This window comes from Zosterops lateralis, assembly GCF_965231275.1.
Source record: "Zosterops lateralis genome assembly, chromosome: 2".
In the NCBI taxonomy this organism is placed as follows: domain Eukaryota; kingdom Metazoa; phylum Chordata; class Aves; order Passeriformes; family Zosteropidae; genus Zosterops; species Zosterops lateralis.
The window spans coordinates 31891334-31907728 of NC_139763.1; the positions used below are offsets into that span (position 1 = coordinate 31891334).

A 16395-nucleotide genomic window follows, 5' to 3' on the forward strand; every position below is an offset into this window, starting at 1 on the left:
TGCTGTAAGATAATAGCCCCTAACTCAAAGATGGTCTAGTACAACGCTGTTCCAACAGCTGCTGTAAGCAGAAGATATTCTGGGTATAATCGGACTCTGTACACTGACGACTGATCACACAAATCTGATAAATTCTTATGACAGGATGTGTGGCTTTGAGGTTCATTGTAGAAGCCAGATTGTGCCTTATTTGCTGTTAAGGCTTAATAGAATTGCCCATTGATTTCTCTGCAGCCACGTCCCCCAAGGGATTTATTCATTCAGGGATTAAAATTGTTCCACGGTTGTCTGATTTGTTTAAAGCTCATGCGTTTCTCTTAATTGGAGACAGTGACCTCAAAAATAGCCGAAACCCTCCATTATCCTTATGTGGAAGAGAAAGGTGTGCAAAAATAAAAGTCATATTCTAATTAATGAAGGCGCCTACATCTCTACTTTTGTACATTCCTACTTCTGCTTCCTTTAGTCAAAAATTACTTGAAATATCTGTCTGCTGAATTTGTTTGGAGTGGAAGGAAGCCAAGAATTATTTTAACAAATGTTTTAGCTTGACACTGAGTATGGAGGCTTAGTTTGCCAAGCTGGAAAAGTGAATAACTAGGCAGTTTTTGTGAGGCTTATATAGGGTGTGGGTCATCTTGAATGTCAGTTCCAATCTGTGTTACATATTTGTAGAGGAGCGTATATCATGAATGAATTGACATGTTCTCCTCATAAGTTTCATGTTTCTCTGAAACAGCAGATTAGTTTTGAGAAACTGTGGCACATAGTGCAGTCAGCTGAGAAGCCAAAAGGACTTCAAGAAATCAGCTCCTTCTGTGTGCTGGAAAAAATTTCTGAGGTACCTGCAAATGTGTCTGGAGGAGAGTCGTGCTGGGTGCCGTGATGGTGCGAAGGGAATGTGTCCGGTAAGCTGGGGTGCAGAATACAGTGGGGAGCATTCTGGCTCCTGGGAAAGGTGGATGCGGTTCAGCACAGGAGATGGGAGCCTTCTAGCACAGGTCCTGTGAGCGTTGGTGTGGTGCAGAGGTGTTGTCCTCTCTGTGGCCTCTTGGCTGTAGAACAGGCTCACTTGCTTCTTTTGACAAGTGTGCCAGTGTTAATTCTTGCCACAGCTGTGAAAGAAATTAACAAAAGCCACCTGAAAGTTGATCTGCTGCTGCTGCTTCCACTTTTGCACAGGCATTTGAGATCAGTGTAGTATGTATGAATAAAGCCATATGTGGGCAAGACAATACAAGGATCTGCTGCAAGGTCAGAATTGGGTTGCGTCCCTGGATTCACTTGAGATCTGAGGCTGTCAAAATTTAAGTCAAAAACAGGCTTTTAGTTAATGTTAGTCTGATGATGAAGCCAGATCTAATCCTGGTAATTAGAAAAACCCCCAAACAAACTTTGATTTCATGGATGAAATAGAATTCTTTGAAGAGGAGGGAGGCTTCCCTGAGCATTACTCCCTACTTTGTTCTGCGACCAGTGAAGTGATGCTCTGTCATTAGCCATTTTTAGGATTTTTTTTCAATAATTCTTCTTGGTTTCCATTGGCCTTTCTGCTGCCTTTACTGTTTTTCCTGCAGAGTTTCTCCTTCCTTGCTTTCTTCTTTTGCACAGAAACGTCTCTGCCATACAAATACCTGCATTTGTGATAGCAATCTTAAGGACACCTCTTCTGCCCCAGAACATCAGTTGCTTTTTTAGACTTGCCATGCACCTATAGATGATGGTTCTGTTGCTTTCATTATATACTTGGATAAGGAAGCTCTGTTGCATTGTATGCTTGCTTTGGATTGCTTCAGTAATGCTTAAACCAGTCACAACAATGGGTTATTAACTTGAAATTTAACAGTGGAAAATGATAGGAGAAAAAGAAGTATATTTCTTTCCTAAAAGCAAGTTGAAATCATGTGTTTGTAATAACATGCTACTGCTTATCTGATATTCCAGAATCCCCAAGTGGGCTTCAAGCCTTGAACAGGCAAAGTTCAAAGTTTTACGACACTGAAGGTTAGTTAGTCCATTTCAGAGATACCTGAACCAAGCAAACGGTGTGGCTCCTCTGACATTTGCATTGAGTCTCCACTATACAGGAGGAAAATAGTATCTGGCCTGCTGTTTTGACAACATTATGCTCTTTAAACTGGTTGCCAATGCTTGTGTAACTCAGCACTGTTGGCACAAGCATATGAGTGTTTCTGTTTGGACTCTGATGGAGTGCCTTAAGGAAGTGCTGTCTGCTCTAGAGTAAAGAAGTTGTTTCCATGACCTTTCTCACGGTGAGGGGATTTGTTTAGCAATAGCTAATCCTGTGACTCTGCTATGAAATGATTCTGTGAGCAGAGAGCACTGTAAATTGTGCATACACAAAAGATTTTTGGTCAGTTTTCTTGAAGCAGTCCTGCAACTCTTACAATGAGCCTGATGTAGCAAGTTTCTTAGTCAAAGCCAAACACTGACAGTTAGACAGTAAATTTTAAATTAGATTTTGTAGTTTTTACTTATGCTGCTTTAACAGTCTGGTTTAATAACCAGCTCAGCTGCTTTGCAGTCTTAGTCTGAATGGAAGTTACAAGCTGTAGCGCCATCACAACAAGATGAGAGGACCATGCATGCAGATAGGTACATCTCAACTTCCTGTTGAACTCCTAGGTACTTTGGGTCTGTGGATGATGGTGTGGGAATCTCCAGCAAGAGCTTCTGGTTCCACCCCCACAAAACAAACTTACAAAATCTGCTGAAAAGTATTTCATTGTTTTTTCTACCACATCTGCTCCTGCAAAGCACTGCATTTGTCAGCTGTATTTCCATAATATAAAGTCCCATTTCCTCCTAGCTTTTTTGTATCTGACTAGTTGTAATAGCCTCTATTTCTGAAGCATAGGGCAAAATAGAAGTGACCAATCTAGTTTTCTTCATAGTATTTATAAGTGATTACACCATTTTGTTTTCTCTGTCCACCCTTCAGTATGGAATGTGGCTGGAATTTACAGTAGCACTGAACATCATCCTAACTCTGTTTATTTGGCTATTGGAATTAGACTTAGTATTGGCTCAGCCCAAGAGTCTGCTGTGATGTCATTAAAACTTTTTACTCCACAATCGTCTGTACAGTTTGTAGTGAACTGGTTAGGGGTAAGGAAACAAAAGCCATTTGCTAGTGAAGCTAAGAGTGCTACTCTGATAGGAACATGCAAATAGTCTATTTACATGAGAAGGTTCATTATTAAAATGATCTTCAATTTTTAGCTAGTCTTTGTGATGTTTCTTATTACTCAGCCACTTTGCTTAGGAACAGCAAGTTTCCAAATACTGGGTGAAACAACTTCCATTTTTAAATGCCTTAATTAATTACATTGAATGTGTAATACCTGATAACATGCTGTGTGTTAAACCAGAACGCCCTGGCAATTTTTTGCAGACTGCTTGTGAAGAGCATTATTGACTTTACTGAGTCAAAGCACAAGGTTGAGTGTGTCAGAACCAAAGTTCATTGTGCAGCTGTAACCTGCCTCTTGTTTGTGGGTGGACTCCAATCACATCATCACAAGTTACTCACCCTTTTGTCCCCCCACTGAAAGGACCTAAAAGGTTACACCACCTGCTAAGGTTATGAGCGACCAAATATAATAAAGGAAATTAATACAAGTATCACTGTTATCTCTAATAAAATATCGCTGGCTTACAGTGAAAACCTGAAGGGAAGTTAATCAAGAAATAATGACATTGGGTGCTGTATAAATCAATGCTGATTTCACATACTGTAGAAGTGAAGGTATAAATTGTTTACATGCAAATGTCAATTCTAAGACTTCAAAACCAACTAAAATAGGAAATTACTTTTTCCTGGGCTTACATGTCATTGAAAAAAATAAAAGGTACTTAAGTCCCATTTTCTTAAAGGCACTGCAGAATTTTATTTCAGACTAGAAAGTAGTTTGCTGTGTAATTATCAAATCATGCAATATTTAGTAACTAGATCACACCCAACTTATTTTAAAACAGACTGTTTAAGAACATACTGTGTAGTTAGTATAGCATGGAAACAGAAGATATATTTAAAAATAAGAAGAAACTTTTCTGCTTCTATTTGGATGTTCAGATGACTTTCTGGGTATGTAAAGGCTTTGCTTTCCTGAGTTTTCTTTCTATTCCCCTTTCTTTTTGATATCAGTCTTTCTTGCCTCTAGTGAAACCCAAGGAAAACCTGGATCAGAAATAAGCTGGAGAATTGGACCATGTGCAGAGAGCTGCCAGACTCACATATCTAAAACTAAAAATTGTAGCAGGGGTAGGAGAATAAGAAAAGGAGATTATTAAAAGAAACTGTATTTGTAGAAAATTTTCATCCTTTTGCTTCAGAGGTTATGTGCAGCAGCATGGAAGATGGTACCTATTTCTTCTGTTCTGTCTGCCTTCTGCCTGGCAGCTCCACATGCAGGCACCCAGAATCCAGTCCAGATGGGCTCAGCTCAGTGCTGGTGGTAGTACTGCTCTCCTACTCCAATGGTGGCTGTAAGGAAATGGAGATAGATGGCAGTTCTGTGAGAATTGTTTGGGGAACACAGAGTAGTTGGAATTCAAGTAGTTGCCCTTTGAATCATTAGAGTAATGGAGTAGGCACATGTGTGAGGACACTGGTATCACTCTGTGTTGCATGGAGTCTTTTTGCTTTTTAATTCTTCTGAAATTGCTTATACTTTCTCTGGACATTGTCCTTCAATAGTAATAGAACTTTTATGGCTAGTCATGAAACAGTAAAGATTGTCAAACCCAGCCTAGAGCAGATGCAGTTGTGTCATCGTAAATGTATTCAGAACACACTCATACACACAGAGGGAAATGAGCTACACTGGTACTTGGCAATGCTAGATTAAAAGTTGGAATCAGTGGCCTCTAAGAAGTTTTCCAGCCTAAATGGTTCTATGATTTGTGCCTAAATACTGTATTCTGAGAGCTGCATAGAAGGTCATTGTTTCCTTCTGTAGCCTTCAGGTCCCAACCAGCCAATGTATGTCTACTGTACTGTATTATGTATATTATAATGGGTTGTTTGTACAGCCACTGGGTGTGTTTGCATCAACTTCAGCCTAGATGGAACAAGAGCTGTGAACATGCAGATACATGGACTGCAGTGCAGGCTAAACAAGCCCTCTGAGGACTGAAGATGCCATGTTGTTCTCTTTTCCTTGTTGCTTTTATAATCCAGAGACGCACATGTCCCCAGCCTAAATAATCTCATTAGATAGTGTGAGGTATTTAGCCCTCAAAGGGGAAAAGAATTCTTTGTTCCCCATCTCACAGTCCCTTTTCTCAGGAGATCCTCTCTTAGTTACCATGGATATGCAAATTGGTGCAACAGTCTTCCTATCCTTTATTCATACACCTACTAACATCTGTACCAGTGCAGCTTTCAAATATAGACCTGGCTTGTGCTGGATCTGGCTAAATCTGGAGCTGTTCTACACATTTCTTTGACACGTTGGTTTTGGCTGGTTGTTTTACCTTTTTGAGCAGATGTAATATTTCATAACTTGTCACTGAATTTTTATCCTTCCATTCATGATGGTGACAACCAGAAATCTGATTGTGAGCCGCCAACATGAAGCATATAAAGCAGCTTGGGAATTTCAAGAAATCTATTTCTCAGCACTGCTCCCTTGAACATTGGGTGGTGTACGAAGTAACAGGTTACATGGAGACCTTGAGCAGGTAGGTCAGTTCCATACAGTTCAGCAGCAAAGGAATTTGCGTTGCAAAAGAATTTATACATCTTATTCTTCAGTGGCACTCAAGCCTAATTGCACTTGATTTGACACTAACTGGCTAATTAAGGAATCTCTTTAGGCTTCAATGGGCATTGGATCAGAGCTGCTGAGACTAAGGGCACTGAATCAGCAGGTTAGGTTTATTACCTTCATAACTGAGGTAGGAAGCTCTGGAAAACTAGGACCAGCTCTGTAGTACCAGCATTTATCTAAACGTTAAGAGGTCAAGACCCTGCAAATCTTACACTGTTCCCACTTACTTGACCATGTAATGCATGGAGAAAGTGGAGAGTAGCCTGTCTACTCAGGTGACCCACTAAAACCACAGGAGAAACAGAAAAAGACAAGTAGATTTGCAAATTTAAGTATACAGAAAAGCACTGAAGTAGGATTTCTCAGGCTTTTGTTCATTTACATTGTTTGGGCAAACTGTTGGTCTTTTGTGACATTCAGATATGAAATATTTTTTATGACATTTTTTTGTCTTTACCTTTAAAAGAGAGCCACAATAGTAATGAGAGGATTAGCAAATGTGTTTGTTAAGTGTATTCCTTGGCTATGATTTGTCCAGAGCCATGTGAGATCTCCTCAAGTATGAATAGCATCAAGATTTTTACTGCTCTTATTATTTAATTGTATTCTTACAGTATTCAAAGGACTCAGCCAGCACAAGAAGCTATTGTGCTTGGAACTGTGCAAACACTCAAGAGACAGAATAATCTCTAAAAAATTCTGAGTTTAACATAACAAGACAGGTAAAACATACGCATTCAGGCAACTCAGTAATATCTTGCTGTTAGGCATTTAGGTGGGGTCATAACAAGATTTTTTGGCACTTTTCCTTTCTTCCTCCTCTTGTGCTGCTTCTGTCCTCCTTCTGACACCCTTGCCAACCAGCTGCTGTTGCAGTTTTGCATGCCCTTGTTGTGGCACAGTCTCTGTAGTGCAGCCCAGGATGGGTGCTCTGCAGGGTGCAGGCATGGTCCCAAATCAGTTGTTTCACAAGAGTCCTCATACGTTTTCACTGAAAAGAGCAAGACAATTGGTGAAGATTCTGGAAAATTATTTGAAGGTTCCAAGAGAAGTTTTCCCACATAGCATTCGTTTCTTTTGGAAGTCCACGTGCAATTCTTTGCCCTTAGCTGCTGCACAACTGGATGTCTTCTCTTTGTACGAGAGCACACACTGCCAGCTGCTGGGGCTGCAAATCCTGCTTCTAAGAAATAGCCGCAACACAGACCACTTTCCATCATTGACACAACACAGTTCAGAGTTCTTCTTGGTACCTGTCTTTTGCTCTGGCTTTGTACTTTGGTCCCACTTAAAAACTTTGCTCCTACTTTAACTCTCAGAGGGACAAGGAGAAAATTCCTATTGGTGGAGCAAGGCCTTACTCAGAACTGCCAGTCTGCCTGCCATACTATTTTGGATGCCAAGTTGACAGCAAGAATGAATTTATGCCATAAGATTGAAAAGGAAGTGTATCATTCAGCTGTTTGGACCAGCAGATGGCAAATGTAAAGGAAAAAAAAGAAATCGATCTAAGAGCCAATCCAGAGAACAAGCATTAAATAAAGCCATCTGGCAAACATATGAAGGGAAAGAAGATGATGAGACCAAGTTCTGCTTTAAATATCTGCTCACATTGAGAGGAAGTTGGTGGGAACTTGTACCATGGGAGAGTAGGCTTTGAGCCTATAAGGAGTCCTGTGTAGTGTCAAAGCCTGTGGCAGTGTTGAGGACTTAGAAGAAGAACCTTAAACTATCAATTAGGCAGAGCCTAAGCACCAGCATTCCTGCCTGTGTGAGATCCTAGTAATACTCCACATAAAACAGTGAACATGGAACTGGTTGATCCCCCATGATGGGATTCAAAAGACCACATGTAGGAACCTTGTTTGTAGAGAGGGACTAGACAGATAAGCCTGGAAGTAAGCAAAGAGGGTTATCTAATATAAGTTGTGGATGCCCCATCCCTGGAAGTGTTCAAGGCCAGGTTGGATGGGGCTTTGGGCAACCTGGTCTAGTGGAAGGTGCCCCTGTCCATGGCAGTGGGGCTGGAACTAGATAATCTTTAGAGTCTGTTCCAACCCAAACCATTCTATGATATCATGAATTCTGAAAGACATTGATAAATCTATTTTTATGCTAATGTCATGGCATTTTGTTATTTTGCCCTACTACATTAATTCCTGGAGAAGAAAGATGTGTGTGGTTTTACTCTCAAGCTTTTACATAAAATTTCAAAAGAGAAACGCTGTCCATTGAAATGGGAATTGGTATCTTACATAAGTATCCAGCCTTTCTTTTGGAAACTTGCTCTCAGGGAATGTGATTTCAGAGCCCAGAAGTCTAGCAGATGTTATTACTATTTCTGTTTCACAGGTCAGTGCTTTTGGTTTTTGTGCTCTGAGAAATGCCTACAGCTGCTAGCCTGTCTTTTATGTTATAAAAACAAGTCAATTCTGTATCACACTCTTAATTTAAACTTTTTTTTTTTTTTTTTTTTTTTTTTTTTTTTTTCTGGTAAAATGGGGATACTGTTGAACATTGCAAAAACATCTAGTAACCAACAGTTTTCTTGGCAGACAGTGTCATCTTCTTATTTCCATAAAGGGCAACAGTGGATAATTTTGTAGCAAATTGTTTTCTTGATATCCAGGCCTGAGGCATTAAAAAGAACAAATAATCCCACCACTTAACTGCAATAAAAGGAAACGATTGCAATATTGTAACCTAATTTTTTAATGCCTCTGTTGATAATAAGGTTCACATGCGTGATGATGTAGTAGCAGTATTTTGTGCATTAGCTGTTGGTTTTGGACATTTACATGGGAAAAAGTTGCCAACTCTCACTGAACAAAATTTTCAAATATATATTTCTTTATTTCCTTTCCATCTCATCTGTATTGTTACTGGTTACTGTATCTGAGAAAGTTTTCTTTAGTTTCCCTCAGCATCTAATAGCCAGACTAACAAAAAGGCAGTACTTCAGTCCCTCTGTTCGGATGAATAATTCATTGCCCTGCATTTTTTGTGTAAAGTAAATTTCAACTCTTTCTTTTCTAAAGATTATTTACGAGAGGTCCTGGACACACAGAAATTAATTTGCTGCCTTCATGCACGTCATTATCTTTACTGAGAGGGAAGTAACAGTTTATTTCTGTTAAATTTTGGTGAATTTGCTATGCCTAGTGTTAGAGGGATGGTATCCTTTAATTGAAGTTGGAGTTTGGCAGGTTTTTTCAGTGCTGTTCTGCTGCTATTCTCCCCAGCTCAGTTGAACAATGGGCTGGAGAGATGCTGGCAGTGTTGCTTGGTTACAATTCATCAGCGTGAATCAGTGCTTCACGCAGCTCCTTCTGTGGCTGCACAACTGGGAGACTTCTCAGCACTGTGTCACTGATGTGAGCAGATTATGGACCATCTCAATTACTGTAATACTACACCTTTGCAAAGGGATTTGGACAGCAGTGTTTGACTTTCAGTGGCTGAAGTCAGGCAATTTGGAGCTATCTGTTTTCCATGGCTTTACAAGTACATAGTCAAGTAAAGAAAATTTTAACAGTGTGTTTTGTTGCAAGGTGTGTTTGACAAGTTTGACACTTTGGCATCCTTCTGTATTCATCAGGAAGATTAAATCCTTCATTAAGTATGTTCCCCTGGAACAGATATGCCATTTGCTGAAGCCTGCCTGCAGGCAAAGTGAAATATGTAAGAGGAACTGCTACCTTCCTCTTATTGCATTTGACCAAGTCTTAAGCTGTCATAAAATGAAGCTGGTGGAGTTATGCCAATTTAGACAATAGGAAGATGTGACAGGTTATTTTTAACAGTATGGAGTGGATTTTCTTTACCCCACTTAAATCCATTTTACTACTTACCTGTTCTTGCTGTTCAAGACATAACTGGAGGAAATGTTAAAAGAGAGGAGAGGTGTCCAGTTTGTGCTTTCCATGGAATCAGCATTTCCAACAGCATTGTTCCCATCTACATCTTTTTTTCTAACTTTTACATGAATCCTGGAATGATTTCCTTCTTCCTCTCCCTTTTGGGCTCAGCAGTTCTTTGTTTCTTGTCAAATCTACCATAGTTGTGTCTTTTAATTTCTCTTTGCCTCTATTAAGGGCCTCATTAGTAAAAGTTTACATTTGCCACACCTTTCATCTTGCCAAGCTTTCTCTGTTTTCTCCAATATCTGCAATTTAATGCAGCTTGTTGCATGGCTGAACATTAAGACCATTTAGAAGAATCTGTAGATTCTTCCACTTCACTTGGTTTGCAAAAGCTGAATCCATAGTAAAAAATTAGTCTAGAGCTATCTAAACCACAAATATTTCTATGAATAGATTTTCTGCCCTGTTTTGCCTCCTGGTGATGGTATTTGTAAGATAGCCTTTCATCAGAAAATAGTTTTAGAGTATCTGCATTGCTTAAAAATTAGTTGCACTGCACAGGGCTGTGATTCCTAATTTGTGCTGTTATGTGACCGGTTTTTCTTTAGCAGCAGATGAGTATATATTTAATATCTTAATTTTTCAGTATATTTCCTCCAAATGTCCATTGGTTACTTATAGGGTTTTTTATATTTTGACTCTATTTAGCACCTGGATTAATTTATCCCTGCTGAATTTAGACTGTGACATCTGTAACTATTTTGTCTGGAAATTTAAGTGCTTATGGGACAGGACTTAACTCTGAGCTCTTCCTGTTTCTGCAATAAAATGAGAAAGGGAAATAAATGAAAGAACTATAACTTTCCTATCAATATGATGAGCTTTGGCTTCTGTTCAGAAAGGTACTTGAAGCACCATAATACTCATCTGGCTTTGAGTAGTTATAACTACTGTAGGGATAGATTGATTCCCTGGATAAATAGGGACATTTATGGGGAGAGAGAGATCTCAAGCATAGCTGAGAGACTGCTTCCTGACCTCAAGCCTGTGCTGAACACATATTTATCAGGCCACTGAACCTGACTGCAGTGAAAGAAGAGCCTTTTTTTGGGATACACTACATGCATTAGGAGGAAGCATTAGGTGTGCCATTGCACAGCTGAGCAGGGCTGGCGTTCTGCAAAGACGCTTGTGTGCCTTTCTCTTCCATTGCTTTGTTTCTACCATATAGAAGGCTATTGTGGAGTAATTCCCTTTTAAGGTCATAACTGGACTTCTCTAGACATGACAGGCCAGTTCTCCTGTCACTGAGACCCTTCTTTAAGAAAGCAGTTGCCTGTTGTGTGGTGGTTGGGTGGTAGGTGCACCCACTGCAAACTCATGCAGAGATACAGGAGCTACTGCCCTGGCTGAGCTGGAGTCCTCACAGATATTCCTGTCTGGGACTGGCAGAATCTACATGAGCAATGAGGGAGCTGCTCACATGTGAGAATGTGCTCAGATGTGATGGAGAAGCAGCCGGCTGGAATGAAAGGACTTTTCTGCACCGATACCCCTCAGCCCTCCCAGCCTCATGGGCCCCTCCAGCCTATGGGAGCCATGCCACATGTGGTGTGCACAGCACTGCTTTCATGCCATTTTTGCCAAGATCTTCCTTGGAGCCAGTAGAAAGCAAACAGGCATCTTTTCCAGATAATTGGGTCTTTGACATTCGTGTTATGCTGTGGATGAGGAGGCATTATTTCCTTTTGCTATACAGGATGATAGGGTCAGGTCCCTATCGGAGGGTCCCCTCTGGGTCCCCATCCAAGGGACTCAGAGGCTCTTCAGGTCTGGCTCAGCATTCACTTTTCATCTTTTAGAAAATGCATCCTGAGGAATTTGCAAGCTACAAATAGAGAAATTAATACAATGGTATGGCAATAACTTAAAATATTTACATGGCCAGAAAATGCAGAGTCTTGTGTCATCATGAACTTCCCTGATTCGGTCCCTTTCAGTTTTCTGTGTTGAATATGGCTTTAGATTATGCTTCATAGTATGGTGTATGGGATAACTTTTTTTTTTTTTTTTCCATATGCTTAATATTCTCTCATTGCATTTGTTAATGTTGAGGCTGTGCACATGGTGGGTGGTTTCTTCTCTTTTGTTTAATGACCAGATTTCAAACAGATCTTATTGTAAGGTTAAAAACTTTCTGGTTTCATTGGCATAAAGAGCAGAAAATGTCACCCTCCATTTTAGTATGTGTAGTTCCTATTTTAGCAGCAGGTGCCTTTTTATCATAAAAATAGCTCAGCAGCTGTCCCTTTGTCCGGGATGCTACGCAGTGGTCTTTACAAAACCAGAAGTAACTTTTTGGCATGGCCCTCCCTTTCCAGGAAGGACCCAGCTAAGCTTCCAGAGTAACATCAGCCTTCGCTAAGAATTCAGGTCAGGATCTCCCTGCTTGTTACCTAGCAACTGGGGGATACTGGTGCTTTCTCCTCTGACCGACTCCTTCCGCGTTAGATACAGGGATCACTTGGGGAAAGGATCAGGGCAGTGCTCATAACTCATGCTTTGGGAAGGCAGAGGAGCCCCGTGCTGGGTATCTGATGAGACATAGGGTGCACTGTCCAAGTCGAACTGAATCGAGACTTTCAGAATCCTCTGCGCAAACTTGAAAGTGCCTCTGCTGGTTTTGCTGCCACTTAAATGTCTGGCAAGGTGACAGATCCCTTCTGAAACACCACTAGCCTTTTGTGGTGCTTTGAATCTGACAAACAGGAACCTACGCAGGTAAGCAGCTGAAGAGAGTTTATGGCTGAGGTACTTTAAGTGTTGTTTTCCTGCAGGTGAAATGTGTTTCTTGGTTACACAGGTGCACAACATTCAATTCTGGGACTATTGACCTGCCTTTGTACTTATTAAAGTTTCATTGGATGGTAAGTAAAAAAGATAAGTAGAAGGATGAACTGCTTTCCCGTGTTCTTTGTGGTGTATGTTTATATATAAAGTGTTGACAACGACCTTTAAACTTCTCTAGTTAATTTATTGTAGAACTGGCTAATGAAAAATCTTTAAGTGATCAAGAGTTATTGGTTGCCATGCTCTCACTGCAACTCACTGCTTGTAGCATATTTGCAAAATAGAAAGCAGCAAGTCCCTCTGGCTATGTATTGTTTGCAGAGGCCAGCAATCTTTGCCTCTGGTTAGTAACACAATGGGATTTGTTACTGCTTTTTGTTTCCATTTGATAGATTACAAGTAGAAGCCCTTTGTCAAATGTAAAAATGAGAGCAATGTGCCATTCTAAGAAAAACAATTACCAAAAAAGTTTGTCTTCCCTGTGTTGTAGCTTTTCTTCTCTACTCACAGATAGTAGAGATGGTGTGAATCAAACCAGAAGAGTATGTTCATATCTAGTGCTGGCATGATAGTTTTCTGAAGGACCAGTCCTCCCAGAAAATACACTTTTCATATTTTGAAAAATATGGAAATTAATGTTTCCAGGTACATACAAGCTGTTTAACTTGCCTTTTTCAGAAGTCTAGAAAGCAGTACATTCCATCTCTTCAGAAATATGAATTGATACAGCTCCAATTAACATGAGCAAAGGCCTGCCAGGTGACATCAGCCAAAGATCTGGCTGCACATCTCTGGGACAGGTACACTGTAAGCATGTTCATATGCTTTTCACACAAAAGTTGTAGTGGTGGATTCTGAATAGGGACATAAAAGACCAGATTATTTTTAAGCAATATATTTTAATTATCTCTAATATGGAGCTGTTTAATTTGAGTGCTGACTCCAAGGTGTTCAGAAGCTGATTTCTTCAGAGACAGAGGGCAGCTTCAATTGATATTTTCCACATTTAGTATTCAGAAAAACAATTCCCAGAGTCTCACATTGCAGACCTGATACAGCAGCTGCTTTTTAAGTGTGCATATCCAATTTGATATCCCAGACTTTTTGTCTCTATCGTACTTAAAGGAGAGCTCATACATTCATTCCTAGGACTTACAAGGTGTGTGTCCATATAAGAAGAGAGAAAAAAATATATATCAGGTCAGTATCTTCATGCAGCTCAGGATGTCCTTTATTACAAAAAGCTCTCCCAAGTGTGTAACTTCATACTGCTATCTGATTAGGTGATGTAGGACAGAGTAGGAAAAATATCTGTTCGAGGGGGTGCTTCACATTTCATTTAATTGTTCCGGTCTCTAGGTCAACAACTTTCAGGAGGCAGTGAACAGCAGAAACCTCTTCAGCAGCTTTGATCCAGCTCTTTCAGTAAAATAGCACCCTCAGAACATAGTGTGGGACCCGAGAGATTAAGTCACCCAGCACCTCCTGATCTTTTCCTCTCTTCACAAAGCCTGGTAGTGTCCTCTGAGTAATGCTCTTCTGGCAGAGCTAGGAACTCTGCTAGATATCTCATTCCCTACCCATTGCTGTGACTCACAAATATTTTTTAAATGTTAAAAAAAGGAGGTCCCTAAGCAAAGAGAATCAGAATCTCCTCAGGCTTGAGCAAGTATATTTGCCAACTGCATGTAAAAGGCTAAATATTTTCCCATTATACCTACACCAGAGACGATCTGTAGATTCACAGATGGCTGGGCCCTCACAAATTCAGCCAAGGGAGCATATGCTGGCACTTTGTGCTTTGAAAAGAAGCTGGAATGGGTCCTGTAGTCTTGTATTGGCAGTCAGCATCAGCATCTGGGTGGTTGGACATAGGAAAGAGCCAAGTCTGGAAAGGTTATTGAAACACTGGTCTTGCATGAACAGTGTTTCTTGACAGTAAATAGCTCAAACATGTCCTTGGACTCTGCAGCAGAGTCAAGAGCAGGCAGGTGAATGCTTTCTCTCTATTTGTCTGCCAACATGTGCAAACCTAACTAGGAGGTGCAAAGCTTAAATGCAAGAGTGTGTCATTTATCTATAGAGGTTTCCTGGGACCCAGTGTCTGGTTCTGGGCCCCTGGCTGCCAGAAGAGGTGAGCTTGGAGTAGGGCAGGTGCAGACAAGAATTAGTAAAATATTAGGAAAGTAGAGTGCTTATATCTATGAGGAAATTAAGATGCCATGACTTGTTTGGCTTTGCAGATGAAGGGTGAAAGGGGAGATGGACATCTTCTCTAAATACCTGTGGTAGAAGAAAAAGGCTCCTTCAAGGAAAGTATTACATTAACACAAAAATAATCAGGTATACACCAGTCATTTAGTCTGGGATTTTCTAACCATCAGAGTTACCAAGTTCTGAAATAGCATTTGAATAGTTTTCAAAACAAGACTTCAGTCAGCCTGTGAAGGGATTATATTGAGTGTTTGCTTGCACTGAATGCTCAGGAAACTCCCTCTGGTACTATGTTCCCAAGGTTTATTCTGAAACACCTATATGAAGCTCAAAGATATGTGTACCAAAATGTTCCTCAGGATTTCCCTAAGGAGTTTTCACCACATGAGAAAACTGAAAAAGTCCAGGCAATGCTTGGAGCTTCTGCAATGAGGGATAGTGGGATGCATCTGATAGTGATAAGTCATGCAAAACCACAGAGCTAAAGATCCTTTGTGAGCAAAATGACTCATCACTGACTTTGAACCTGCCCAAGGGGTCAGCAAAGGCCAAGAAGTGCTGAGACCCTTCTAAAGATGCTGTGAAACTGATTATTTTGGACTTGAGTTTCTGCTTTGTTGCTGTAACTAGCTCCATACACACAGAAATTTCACCTGCCTCCCTGGGAAGGCAAGCAAAACAGTTTGAGGCAGGGAGCTGCCTCCCTAGGAATGATGGGGTGACTGTGCCATGCCTGAGAGATAAGTTGTTCCTGACTGAAACCACTTTGGTGGTTTTACTCTGCACTACTGCCTTGGTAGGAATTATTGCAGACCCACAGGAGGTGGGAGAAAAGCCCACAAATGGGCTTTTGTTTGCACAGCATTGCTTTTTGAGCTTTGATTAGGAATACTGCTCTGCCGCCCTCTCTCCCAGTGGTGTCCCTTTTGCTGCCCATGGGGATATTGTCAGCTTCTCTGTTTCTCTTCCTACATCTGGTCTCTTTCTCACATATGAATGTCAATGGGCGTTAATTTATGAATGCTGCAGTACATTTTGTTGTGCTTATTTAAATCAGGCAGAGATCAGGCATTGTACAGTCACATGTAAAGGTGATGGCAGAAGAGTGTCTTTTATGTCATGCTGGATTTCTCCTGCACGCTTGCATTTATATTTGCCAAATTAAAGGCAGGAGATTTTTGAATTAATGACAAATATTTCCCAACAGTAGTTACTTAAGTGCCTGCACATGTTAAATTAACCATAATAATCTTGTCATAGTCATGAATTAATTACCTGCATCTCACTGGGCCTTTGAGAATTGAAGTAAAACATTTGTGATATATTCAAAGAAGGGAGCCTGGGGACAAATAGGATGTCTCCAAATGGCTTTACATTCCTGTCCCCACCATTCTATCCCCCTTGTCAAGTAAGCCCCAAAGGCTATATAGGAACCTGAAAACCAGGTTTAGAAGGGGCAGAAAGGAAGAGATCTCCTCTGCAGAGGGGTGTCTCCGTCAGGTAAAGTGGTTTAGAATTATTCACTCCTGAAATTTCTTCCTCTCTCCATTGTTGAGAGGGGGATGCTGCCTGAGGCAAATGTGCATGCAAGAGGTTTCTGATGGAGATCTTAAGCAGAGAGGAATTTAACAAGGAAGGTGCTTATCATGTCTTAGTGGGATGGGGAGAACTTC

The 16395-nt window shown here is 40.6% G+C and overlaps 2 protein-coding genes across 4 annotated transcripts in view; one reads left to right on the top strand and one right to left on the bottom strand.

Moving 5' to 3' along the window:
• MRPL30 (mitochondrial ribosomal protein L30) overlaps nt 1-16395 on the bottom strand; it is a 143006-nt gene that overhangs the window by 46171 nt on the left and 80440 nt on the right. The gene's annotated exons all lie outside the window — the stretch shown is intronic.
• CRACDL (CRACD like) overlaps nt 1-16395 on the top strand; it is a 68575-nt gene that overhangs the window by 8800 nt on the left and 43380 nt on the right. For 2 of the 3 annotated variants that reach the window (XM_083855095.1, XM_083855092.1), the window contains exon 2: nt 12522-12585. The exons of the other annotated variant lie outside the window; for it this stretch is intronic. The gene's annotated coding sequence lies outside the window, so the exon portion shown is untranslated. The remainder of the gene's footprint in view (nt 1-12521; nt 12586-16395) is intronic. 3 annotated transcript variants of the gene reach the window in all.